This window comes from Camellia sinensis, chromosome 9 (genome assembly GCF_055761805.1).
Source record: "Camellia sinensis isolate YWXY chromosome 9, ASM5576180v1, whole genome shotgun sequence".
Taxonomy (NCBI): domain Eukaryota; kingdom Viridiplantae; phylum Streptophyta; class Magnoliopsida; order Ericales; family Theaceae; genus Camellia; species Camellia sinensis.
The window spans coordinates 63,206,816-63,220,884 of NC_138969.1; positions in this window are offsets into that span (position 1 = coordinate 63,206,816).

Below are 14,069 nucleotides of genomic sequence, written 5' to 3' on the forward strand. Positions count from 1 at the left end.
CCCATACAAACCACACAACTTCCATCATCTCCTTCAACTTGAATTCTTGTTAAATAACAAAAGAAAAAAAAACAAATAATTAATATTAATAATAAAATGTAAAAAATGTTAATTAAAACAAAAAAGATGACAACTAATATAAAAGTGGCACATGACTGATTTGAATCGATCTCATCATCATCATATATAGTTGCATAGCCCATCGATTCCAATGTTGAATTTCCTAAAAAGTAAAGAATATAAATTCAATAGTGAAATTATTCCATGATAATTTAAATAATAAAAAGTGAAATAATAATATGTAAATTGGATGAAATAATACATTTTATCTCTTCACCCCACAACCAACTTTGTGCACACATTAATGCTTCTAATATGTTTGGATGAAGTCTACTACGATGTGGACTCACCAACCTTCCACTAGTACTAAATGCTGACTCAGAAGCAACATTGGATACAGGAATAGCTAAAATGTCCCTAGCTATTGCCTGTAAGGTCGGATATTTTGGTCCACTAGCTTTCCACCAATTCAAAACATCAAAACCTGAAGTTCTTGGCAAAACATCATCTTCTAGATAATAGTCCAACTCTGATCTTACATTCTTCATTTTTTTACTTCTCTTTCTACTAACAAACAAATCAAATTCTGAAAGGGTCTCTGTAACAATTTTTGGATGAGCAGAAGAGTCACCACCAACATCGGTCTCCATACCAACTCGGTGCTGATACTCTTGCAACAAATCATAACAAATATGACGAACCCTATCAACTTCATCTTCAGCTTTGTCTCCATAAAGTTTTTCAAAATAAAACTCCAATACACTCATCTTATACCTAGGATCAAGTACAACTGCAACCCCAATAACACCATGTATCACTAACCAATATTTATCAAAATTTTCCACCATTTTTGATGCCATTGTTCTGATCACTTCAATTTCACAAGAGAGCCATTGAGACAGTGTCATCCTAATCTCACATAAAGCTGGGAAACAAACATTGGCTGTGGGATACTTTGTACCAGAAAATAACTCAGTAATAGAAAAAAAAATCTTAAACCTCCCACTAATCTCTCTAGCAAACTCCCATTCTTGCTCAGTTGGCACAGTCTTATATTGGGGCTCTCTAATTTTCAACCTAGAAAAGACATCCTTATACAATAAGGCTGTCTGAAGCATCAAGTACGTTGAATTCCACCTAGTTGCACAATCAAGTCCTAATTTCTTGGTATGTGGAATACGCAATTGGTTGACTGTTTCTTCAAATTTTTCTACTCTTTTTGGTGTTGCTGTCCAATAAGCTACACTCTCTCGAATTTTCTCCACACCAACTCGTATGACATCCAATCCATCTTTCACTATCAAATTCAAAATATGCGCACAGCAACGCATATGAAACAAAGTACCACCCAACAAAAGCGATGAATTACTTAACTTATCCATCAACATGGTAATCATGGCATCATTTGTGGAGCAATTATCAACAGTAACAGTCGAGATTTTTCTATCAATATTCTAATCCATCATACACTCAAGCAAAGTATCACAAAGAACGTCTTTTGTGTGTGGACATGGAACATAAATAAACCTAAAATATGATATTCATAAACAAGTATTAATAACATGCAAATTGAACTGAATAAGATTGAATTTTTAAATGATTTGCAAATTTACAAAAATATACCTCAAAATGCGACTTTGCAATGTCCATGAATCATCAATAAAGTGTGCAGTGACAGCTATGAATCCTTTCTTTTGATTGCTAGCAGTCCACATATCAGTTGTGATTGCTACCCTACTTTTATTATGCTCCACCAAACTCAATGTCTTCACCCTCTCATAATCATAAATCTTTAAAATATCACTCTTTATCATATTTCGAGAAGGCACTTTAAACAGTGGTTGAAGTGCTGCTGAATATCGTTTAAAACCAACATGGTCTACGATAGAGAGGGGATATTCATGCAAGATTATGGCATGTGACAACTCTTTCCTAGCAAAATCTTGATCAAAGATATAAGAATTCATTTTTGGAATCTCTCTACTAAAGTTGTTAGTTAACACTTTTTGCCTCATGTCCATCACTTTTTTCCTAGTACAACTCTTATGGTGATCATGCAAATGCCTAGTTCCATTTTTTGAATCACCTCCAAGATGCTTATTACAATAATTACATATTGCCTTCCACACCCCATTGACTTGTTGTTTTTTAAAATGTTCCCACACAATACTAGGTTTTCTTTTAGTTCCTCCACAAGTAGTATTAGATTCTTCTAAATCAATAACATGTTGATTAGAGAGGGGAGACGGTGTGTTCGTAGCTTGCGATGAATGTTGTGACGCGTCACTTTCAAATGGTACTTGAGAGTTAACGGGTGCTTCAGAGTTAACTGGTGCTTCAGAGTTAACATCTGACATTTTTAACCTTTATAAAAATAATATGGATTGAATTAATATAAATAAATTAAGTACTCATGATCTTTTAAAAAAATTATTGCATGATTGAAACAATTAGAAGATGCATTACAGAAGATTTATGATATAATAAGGAATTCCAAATCAACTTTGGTGATTGCAAAAGGAAGTTTATAAAAATAATTCATGTAAAGTTTTTATAAAAAAAACCAAAAGCATGCATATAGTAAATTGATTGAAAGGATTAATTTGACAACAACACAATAGAGGAATTAAAATACAAAGTTAGGCAATACCTACAATGTGTTAGGGCCTTTTGCATATTATAGCATGATTGAAAATTATGTTGGATATTGAGATCAGTCACTATCACTCCACCCAACTCTCATTTTGCATTTTGTTTGCTAAGTTTTGTTGTTATTTCTAAGAGTAAATATTAGGTGCAATATATTACGTAATTTTATTTATTATTAGTCGGCAACATTTTAATGTTTGTTTCAATAATAAAGAGATGATTTAGAGCAATGATATATATGAGTGCTACTATCAACAACCTAATTAATACTTGAAAATTTCTACTTACATTACAATTTTATCTCTTTACACTTATTTTCTTATTACACTATTAAGAAAAAATTAAAATTCTCATTACACCCTTTATAATGCCAAAGTTAACCCTAAATTAAACTCTTTTCATCAAAATCCCTACAGATTTTTCTCATTACTCCTATTCATTTTGAATTATTTCGGTGTCATGTTAACGGGTGCTTCAGAGTTAACTGGTGCTTCAGAGTTATACTTTACTTTCATGCTCATCAAGTTATACTCTACTTTCATCCCTGTCTATTTCTACTTCTGCTAAATTTAATACAACAAAATTGATGCAACTTTGAATATCACCTTTGTTCTTATCAGTTGGAACTAATGTATTTTTATCCATTCATCAACCATTTTCTTAGAATTCAAGATCTTATTAAGCAAATTGGTCAACCAAAATGTTCCATCATCACCCAAACACTCCCAAACTTCAATGACAATTCCATCTGGTTCTATAGCTTTTCTTACTTTAATCTTCCTCATAGTCATAGCCTCCTTTACCTCATGAAGGAATCTATAATTAATATTACTATTAAAATTAACAAGTTCTAAAGTCTATGTTTCTTTCAAAAGGCTTTATTTAAATAGACAGATTATAGACAGATTAATAGACAGATTATAAGATCATCATCTTAATAGACAGATTATCAATAATATAGACAGATTATCAACAGATCAAACCTGATGTGAAAGATAATGATCAACAGATTATCAATAATTCACAAGCACCGATTATCAGGGTCTGGAGGTAGATCTGCATAAAAAATACAACTGATTATCAATATAAAACAAATAAATTTAGAGACAAAAAAAAAAAACAGAACTATATTGTATTTTTTACAGATCTATACTTAGATCTAAACACTCAGATACATATATATATATATATATATATAATATACATATATGTAAACCTAGATCGAAATCCCTAGAGAGAGAGAGAGAGAGAGAGAGAGAGAGAGAGATACCTAAACAGAGATGGGAGGCGCGGTGGTGACGGAGGGAGGATCGTCGGTGACGGAGGAAGAATCGCCGGTGACGGAGGGAGGCGCGGCGGTGACAAACGAAACAGAGAGGGACAGACGAGAGAGAGAGAGAGAGAGAGAGGAGCGGCGTGTGTTGTGTGAGTGTGAGAGTGAGAGGCTTCCTTTGAAATTGAGTGTCTGTCAAACCCTAACAAAACAAGCAGATGCATATATATATATCCAGGGACCAAAGGGTCATTTTACCTCGGGGACCATGCGGGGCGGGGCCGGGGCAGGGGCCGGGGGGCCGGGCCGGGTCCGGTTCTGAAACACATATCCCCGTCCCCGGCCCGGATATCTTCGGGGGTGAATTTTTGAATACCATCCCCGGACCACAGGGGATATTTTTCGGTGAATAACCGCTGAATTCGGGGTCGGGGGGTCGGGTCACCGTCGGGCCGGTTTCAGATTGCCATCTCTAGTGTAAGTTTATAATTTATCGCATAGATGTAATCCTATTTTATAGTGAACCACGTAAATTTTTATGCTTTTGTGTATATGATTTCTTTGATTCAATTACTTTCTTGTTTGCTATTTTGTGTGTCATTGATCCTGCTTACGAAGAGTTAATTCCTAACAAGTCTACTCTAAAAGTCACCCCTACGTGGTTAGACTTTTAACATTATTAAAGGTTTTGCTTTTTTCTCATCTTCATGTAAAAGAATTTGAGGGATTGTGACACTTTCTCTCTTTTATAATTCAAACCATTCAATTTGTAAAATTTTTAGTGTATATCATTCATAAAAAGAAATGCGATTTAATAATTGTAATATTTTCATTTTGTTATATTTGTCTCAAAAAATGATTAACAAATACATTTTTAAAAATAGATTATCTATTTTTTTTTTAAAACACAATAAAATAAAAAAGTTACGATTATCAGATAAACATAATTTTTTTATGAATTATATATATTAAGGGACCTACAAAATGAATGGTTTGAATCATTAAAACGGAACTCCTGATGGAATCTACAAACCCTTTAAGTTTTCACATATTAAGATTTGAACATGAGAAAAACTCGACCCTTTTAAAACAAGCCAAAGGAAGCATTTCAATTTTGGGGGAATTTTAATTTTCCAAACCCACTTCCAATTCTTGCCATCCATATGAGAATTAGAATTAGTAATGAGGTTATAAGCAGAGACAGTAGTTAAGATACCACAAGAAGAACCAATCTAGGTAGGAGTATCAGTGCAATTTACAAATCTAGGCTTATATATATTGAGAATTTCATGAAGATCTTGCTGGTTAACCAGGGTGAGAATCTTATCTATATCCCAATTAACATCTTCATCCAGAATTAAGTTAGACCTTATCAAAATCATTAATAGGATAGGTGTTATTAACCTGGTAAAGAGGATGGTTACCACACCATCAATCTTTTCAGAGAGAGATATCCTTCTCATTACCCACAGTCCATTTGACTCCCTTTCTGAGGACTTCTCTATATGTACACATGCTTCTCCAGATATGTGAGGACCTCTTCTTCATTGGCCAAGAATAGAAGTTGTTATGTTTCAAGTATTTGGAATGAAGCACTCTACGCCAAAGTCTATTCTAATCACTCAAAAATTTCCACCCAAGTTTGGTTAGCAGAGTAGCATTTTGGTCTCTAGCCTTTCTAATGCCCAGCCCTCCCTTAGCTTTGCTTCTATACACACTATCCCAATTGACCAAATGGACTTTCTTATGGGTCACAGTACCATCCCAAAGGAAATTGCGGTTAATTTTATTAATTTCATCACAGATTTTCCTAGGAAGTTCCATGGATTACATGTTATAAGTGGGGATGACAGAGGTGATTGACTGTATAGGAGTAGTTCTACCAACCAAATTGAAGGACCTAGCTTACTAACCTGACAATCTAGTTTTCATCTTGGCAAGAATTTCATTGAAAATATTCTTAGTTACTCTTTGGTGAAGTAGGGGAGCCTAAATACTTACTAAGATCCTGGGTTAGAGGAATATCACATTGAAAGCTAAGAGACTTAGCAAAAATTCTAGGGATATTGGGAGAGACAAAAAGTTTGGACTTGGTATGGTCAACTTTTTGGCCAAAGACTTCACAAAACTAAGAGAGAACCTCCATAATGGTATCACAGTTGGGTTGGTCAGCACGTGCAAAGTAAGGTCATTAGCAAAAAAATAAGTGAGATAAGAAAGGGCTATTTTTGGAGGCCTTGATATCTTTCCAATCTCCTTTTTGAACTTTAAAATTGATCATGTTGGACATTCTTTCCATACAAAGCTCAAAAAGGTAGGGTGAAAAAGGGTCTCCTTGTCTAAGGCCCCTCTTATTATAAATTCCATCAATAATTTCACCATTCCAAATGATGAAAGATTGACTATTGGAGACACAACTCATGATTAACTTAATCCAATTATCATTAAGCTTGAATTCAATGAGAGTATCTCTAATAAAGTCCTATGATATTCTATCATAAGCTTTCTCTAAATCAATCTTGAATATCATGCCATCTCTTTTGCCTTTTTTGTACCTTAAGGTATGCAGAACTTCTTGGGTAATGATAATATTATCCGTGGTGTTTCTCCTAGGTATGAAACTACTTTGATTGGGGCTTACCAGGTTGTCCAAGAGGGGTCTAATTCTACCCACTATGAGCTTAGTTATGATTTTATAAGTAACATTGCATAAGCTAACGAGTCTAATTGCTTAATATTTTCAAGGTTCTCCACTTTGGGTATCAAAACAATAAGGGTTTCCTTAACTTCAGGGGGAACTCTTTTGTTCAGGAAACAAGTTTTAACAAAATCACACACATAATGGCCCACAGAACTCCAATAATTTTCATAAAAGATAGCCTGAATGCCATCTTTACCAGGAGCTTTAAAAGCCCCAATTCCTTTCACATCTCCCAGAATCTCAGAGTTACTGAGAGGTTTAAACATATTATCATTCTCCTCTTAAGTAAAGTAGGTTGGAGCTAAGGCTCTATTTGGTGCAGCTTTCGAAAGTTGATTCCACTCCTTCACCTGAACCGTCTGTTTGGATAACGTGTTAGAAAATTGATTCCACCACAATTTTCAAAACACACTTCTGTTTCATGTTTAGCAAAACTGCTTCCAGTCCAGAGCTCTCACCTTTTTGTACATACCCACCGATTCATCTTCTCTATTCTAAAAGGTTCGTGTGTCAAAGAAGAGCAAAACTAAATATAGTGATTCTGGTTTTGACCTGACCCTTGTTGTATCCCGGACTCGGATTTGATGGTTTCATATTATTGTTTACATCTTGTTTTCCTTGTACCTCTTTAAGTTTGGCTTTTGGATTATTGTTGTTGCATTTAGGACAGGTTGGTTGCTTAGTTTCCAAACTCTTATTGCCCAGATTTTTGGTCTTCCGCTCAAGCGGCACTTCTTGTGCTCGAGCGGGCTTTGCAAACTCTCAATATTTTTGCAGGTCTGCAAAACTACTAGGAAAGTGTTTTCTACGCTCGAGCGGCGTTTTCTACGCTCAAACGGATAGGCGCTCGAGCGGCCTTTGTTGCGCTCAAGCGTTGGCCTGTTGTCTATAAAACTACTGGGAGTGTACATTCTGAGCTCGAGCGTCATTTCTTGCGCTCGAGCGGAACAACTTATTGTGTCTAATGCTTGAGTGTCAACTCTTGCGCTCGAGTGGACTGTGCGTATATCAGTTCGTAGTAACCTCCTTTTATATCACTTTTTTATCTCTTTGTCTCTCAAAACACTAGATCAGGACCTTTTCTCTCTAAAACCTACCTTCTAGAGCTCCGTTTTGATCCGAGTAGAAGTTGGTTTCAGAATCTTTGAAGTTCCTCTATTGTTGCCTTGGTCATCTAAGCTTGAGGTATGGATTTTCTTCACTCTCTATGAGTTTTAACTTGTCTATTCCTTGATGTGTGAAAAACATTGGGTGTTGATGTGGTTTTAACAAACCTAGGGTTTGGGGTTTAAATTCCAAAGAGGGGTTTTCAAATGGATATCTTAGAAATGGTTATATGGGTGAATGTAACCTTGGGTTATGTTAATGTCACGACCCAAACCCGCCCTTATGGGTTTAAGCATCACAACCGGCCAGTAATCCGTGATTACCAAAGGCCTGCTTAACAGTAATGACAGAAATACAGAGTAAGCGGCTGGCGGAAGCCAAAACAGTAAATAAAAGACGTCCAATGAGCTGTAACAATCTGAATGCGAAAAGACTTTCATAAACAAGCCACATTCATAATCGAAAACATATATACAATCAGATACATAAAAACCTTCAGGTTAGGGAGCTAATCCCTTCACCATAACTGTACAGTACAAGTCCACAACGTTTATTACAAACAGAGACAGAAGGGTGAAACTGGGACACCCCAAAACAGCCTTAGCTTGAGACGACTTGGAACCTCGCAGTGAGGCACAATGGTTGGCTTGACAAAACGAGAGCTAACCCGACGCTCCTAGCAGCGATCCGGTGCCTGAACACCTACATATAAATATAAACAGTAAGCTAAAGCCCAGTGAATAACAAATGCGTAAAGAGGTTAATAATGAATGTCCTTTCAGTCATTAAGCAGTCATATCAGTCATATGTGGTACATCCAATAACAAACAGTACAGTAGGTCTTAACAGACCAAGCAGTCAGTTGATGGCCATCATAACAGCATACAGTATTGGTTCCAAGTATTGGAACCGATAGAGATCTCTGTGACAATAGCAATACAGTAACAGTACAGTAAATTGCTATGGATGCCACGAATACAGTTTATAAGTAGGACATCATTCATTCAGTAAACAGTATCACTTCAGAAAACAGTACAGTTAATTGTTCAGGAAATAATCATCATTGAACATATCTTTACAACATTGTTACTCACAGAGCACTGGGTTATAAGCAGCTAATGAGCGTCCTCGGATGCCAACCCTACATAGTTACAGAACGAACACACACTAAGTTACACACTTGGAAATCAACAACTTAGTCCCTATCATGACTCGGTGTGGTTCTATATCAATATCCTCATTAAGATGCCTTAAACTAGGCCTAGGAATGCCTAGGATGGAATAAGGATGTAAAGATGCACTTTAAAACACTTTTCAGAATTTTCAGAAAACAGGGGTCTCGCTCGAGCGTGGCTTTCTACGCCCAAGCGAGCTTTCCAAAACAAAGGGGTCGCTCGTGCGTGGACTTCCTCGCTCGAGCGGCCTGTAAAAATGCAAAATGTGCTGGATGTTGAAAATCCCCGCTCGATGCTCACTCGAGCGTGCGTCTGCGCGCACCAAAAATCTGAGAGCTTGCAATCTACGCTCGAGCGAGCATTCTTTCGCTTGAATGGAGCTCTGAACAAAATACGGTCGCTTGAGTGTGGAATCTTTCACTCGAGCGTGGAAGCCAAAATCTGGAATTTCCAGATTTGCCTCCCAAGCTCAAACCAAGCATTCAACACCTCAAAACTCAACTGTTTAGGCCAATTTTCTAGAAAACACTTAGAAACCAGCAATATAACATGTTTTGAAGATCAATTTGTAAAATCAAAGCCCAAGGGTGAGTCAATTGAACACCAATTTCAAATAAACTTCAAGAACAAGATGTACATTTAACATGCATGTATTTAATTGAATTCAAAGCTTCAAACACATGATCAAATGAGTCAATCCTTCAAAAAACATGATGAATTCATGAACTACAACTAGAAAATGGACATGCATGTGGAAATTCATGAAGAACAACCTCAAAATTCAAGAATATGTACATGCATGCATGGATTAAGCCTCAATTCAACACTTTAAACCATAATTTGACTCTAACCTCCAATAATCCCATGAACCATGCAAGAACAACTCAAATGTACAAATGAGAGGATGGAATCTCTACCTTAGGTCTTGAATTCCAAGTAAGGAAGCTCAATTTTGCAAATGCTCTTCAATTCTATTAAAATTCAAGTCAATTCTTTGGTGAATTCTATTTTCTCCTACCTCTCTCTCTCCCACGGTTTTGGGGCAAGAAGATGAATGAAGAAATGATGCAAGACTAAGCTCTAAACAAGATTTGTAAAGTTGCCCACTAGGTGCCAAAAAGGTAATAACTGAAGTTGATGTAATTTAACATTGTACAATCTAATTTAATCATTCCAAATTGAATTTAAATTAAATCTACCATAAAATCACATAAATTCTAACTAGCATGAAACACTAATTAATTTTCGATTCGGTCACCGATAAGACCTTCAATTCACAGTTCGAAGTTAAAAACATGAACAGATCATTCTACGACCAACAGATAGAAATGCAATTAAGGTAATACGCTTATGCAATCAATTTAGAATTTCAGTCCGATCAATTACTTATCATGCTTAATCATAGATTAGCACTAATCATAGATAAGGGTTGTCACAGTTAAAATGGTTGATTTTGGTGATTGGGATAAAGAGGAGTTTTGCCCTAAAATGCCTTCAATAATTATTTTGTATAAATAATGGAAATTGTACAAGAAATGTGAAATGGGATAGACATTTATATAAATGGTGTAGCTAGATACGTGTTGTCTCTCACCTATGAAAATTTGAATAATTTGTTTGTTGAGAAGATTGTATATTTGTTTAGAAATATCTGTTTTGGGCTATCGGTGGAGGATAATTATGATTGTTGTATAAATTGCATGAGGATTAAGTATATTGAAACTAATTCTTTATTGATTATCATTGAATATGATTGTGTTTTAATACAACGTATATGTATGATGTTTGGGAGGAGAAAGGGAATGTACTCCATGTTTAGGAGGAGAAAGGAGATGGACTCCATTAAATTAAGTTGGCCTGTGTGTCCTGGGTATAAGTCCCAAAAACTGCGCGTATACATGGGTGTCGATCCCGCGGACGGAATTTTCGTAAAATGGCAAAGTGAAGTGTTTATGTGTAATGGTTGTGTGGTGAGCAAACCACCGAGTTGTAATCTTAGTTGGGTCTTATGGATAACATTGGATATAACTTATGAAGTGAGAAGATATGAAACGACATGAAACGAATTGATATAAAATGGATTGGGATATAACACTTGGCATAATATGATTTTGGAAAAAGAGTTGTGAATGATTTTATCCTTGAGCATTGGTCACGTGCATCATGTTTATAACCTTGTTAAAGTTCATATATTATGCTAGATTGTTTGTGCTGGGCTTTGGCTCACCCTATTTGGGAGAAACCATTTTCAAGTGCCGGTGATATGCCTCCGCCAAGGACCTACCTTGGGAGGATTGTGAAGCTGAGAGCTCACTTTTGTTTATTTTGTATTTACTTTTGTACAAATCTAAGGCTTTATTTGTATTGAGCTTGTAACTCGTTTTGTTGTAACCAAGCATCGTCTTGGAAAGTTGTAAGCCCATGGGATATTTATTTTGTTAATCATTTAGTTTGATGCCACATGCTATAGATTCAGGATAAAGCTTATGAATGTGTAATGCATGTGTCCCTTTTTTAAATTGACTCTGATTAATGAAAGTCTAATACTCTGATTATGTCTTTTTGTATTAGTCTTTACTGTGGAATTATTGTATAATTTTCGGGGCGTTACACTGAAGATGCTTCACGGGTGAACTGCAGCTCTTCAATCACTTCCTTATCTTTTTGAAGAATTCTCTAACCTTGAAATCCAAACAATGCTTGCGAACCGATTCCTTCTTACCCATAAATTGGCATCGACGAGCACCCACAAATCAAATGACTGTCAGTTTGTGCGTTGTGGTTGATTTACCCTCTGGGCAACGAAGCAATGACAACAAAGAGGTACAGTGTTCATAAATTTCTATCCAAAAATATATATAGGTTTTGTATGCAACTGATTGATTATGTGCTTAATTCTGAAATTTGTCGTAGGTCAAATTTATGAAGCCTTCTCTTGAATCAGAGGGCGTCCGAAGCAACGCAGATCAAGCCACTGTATACACTCCGTCACCGGTGACAATTATTCAACTCCCGCTCCTCTGGTATGTATGTCTTTCAGTCGATCTGTTATGGAATAGCTAAGAGGTGTAATGAGTTCTCTCTGATCTGGGCAAAAGTGGCTGAGTCGGTTGTCCACTGGGACTTTCAGCCGGTCGATCGGCTGGTTGACCGCCAACTGGGTGGTTCGACTGTTCGGCTACTTCTGCTCTTTGTTTCTTGTTATGCTTTTTGTTTCTTCTTTTGTTCTTCTTCTATTTTCTTATAAGAATGTTTAAATTTTGATTTCCCAGCACTCTTTCAGTTTTGTTGTGATTAATCTTCATTTATCATATTTGAAGTGACACAAAAATGATTCATATGATTTTCTTGCCTTTTCACTGGTGGATAAGGTTCGATGGAAACAAGTTTCTTAGGACTTATGCACAAGCTGTAGAAGGTGTTCTTATTTTTCAATTTCCACATAAGCTTAGTTTACATATAAATTGTGTATTAGATGGATACAAACAATTTAGATGATATATGAACAATTCAGATGATAATCAAGACACAAAAATGTGGAGCACCAAAATTGAATTAACGCTAATTAACATGTTGATAGACGAGGTGCAAAAAAACCAATCAAGAGACCGTAGTACTGTCTGGACGCCTAGGCATTGGACCCGTTTTGCAACGGAGTTGCAAAATGCATATGGGTTCCGATATACACCAAAACAGGTCAGACAAAAATATCAGCGACTCAAAGCTGATTACTTAACTTTCAAGCCACTTCAGGCACTAACTGGTCTTGGATGGGATCCGATTGTAGGAACGATTATCGCACCAGATGACTTTTGGGATAAGGTATTATATTAGCCTGTTCCCTTTTATTTAGATTTATTTGTAACATTTTGTCACACATACCATAAGCTTATGTCCATATTTTCCAATTGGAGGTAGGCATAAAAAAATGTAAAGAAATTCAGGACAAAAGGATTTGAGTATTTTCATGAAATAGCCGAAATTGTTAAACACTATTGTGCCATAGGGGCCTAGTCTCATACATCCAAATAGGGGGCTCCTGATTCCGATGAAGAGGACAATATGCTTAACAAATTTTGGTCGCCTAGAGCTGGAGGTAGCAATGCGGCTAATGTCATTCCTGTTGATTTGTGTGGAGATGAGTACATGGAAACAGGTAAGGGCATAAGTCAGAGGAGGGGCCATAGTGTAACGCCCTCAAAATAATAACAATAAACCCATCAGATAAGACATGCATTTACATTTAAACTAACTGCATTCCTTTCATTCATTAGAATTCCAAGACATAAGTATTACATGTTAACCTCATAACAAAATGCCCTACGGGCTTACAGCTTTCCAAGTTAACACTTGGTTACAACAAAGAGTTCTAACTCGTTTACACATTAAGCCCTTGGCTTGAAATTACATGTAATACATCAAAAGTAAAACGACAAAACTATGCCCGCCACTAGCCTCCCAACTATGTCCTTGGAGGTGGCATGCTTCCTGCACCTGAAAATGATATTCCCATATAGGGTGAGCCACAGCCCAGTAGAAATACACTAAACCAACCATGGACAATGACTAAAACATTAGCAATTGATAGTTGGTCAACACTGATACAATCACATAAATTACATATTTATGTCAACGACTTACAAGTCCCAATTACTTTTCATTTTCCCCCTTTTAACAGATAAGCATGCTAGCTCTATCATCATTTCCACAGATATGTATAAAAACTATATCTCACATTCTCAACAGATATGTATATCAACAATATCCACAGATAAGCATACAAGCTGTATCCACATTCTACAACAGATATGTACATCAACAATATCCACAGATAAGCATACAAGCTGTATCCACACTTCACAAAGATAAGCATATGAGCTCTATCTTCACTTCTCTAGACAAGCATATGAGCTCTGTCTACGGAGTTCATCCCCTATCTCCTCCCAATACCTATCCGGTTTAGAGGTACATCCCCTATCTTCCCCTAAACCGCGGAGTACATCCCCTATCTCCTCCTCTACACATAACGTATATAAACACATTGGTTCTATATACAATCACACAATACATACAATTAATGTATTCTATCAACTGTCAAGTTCCA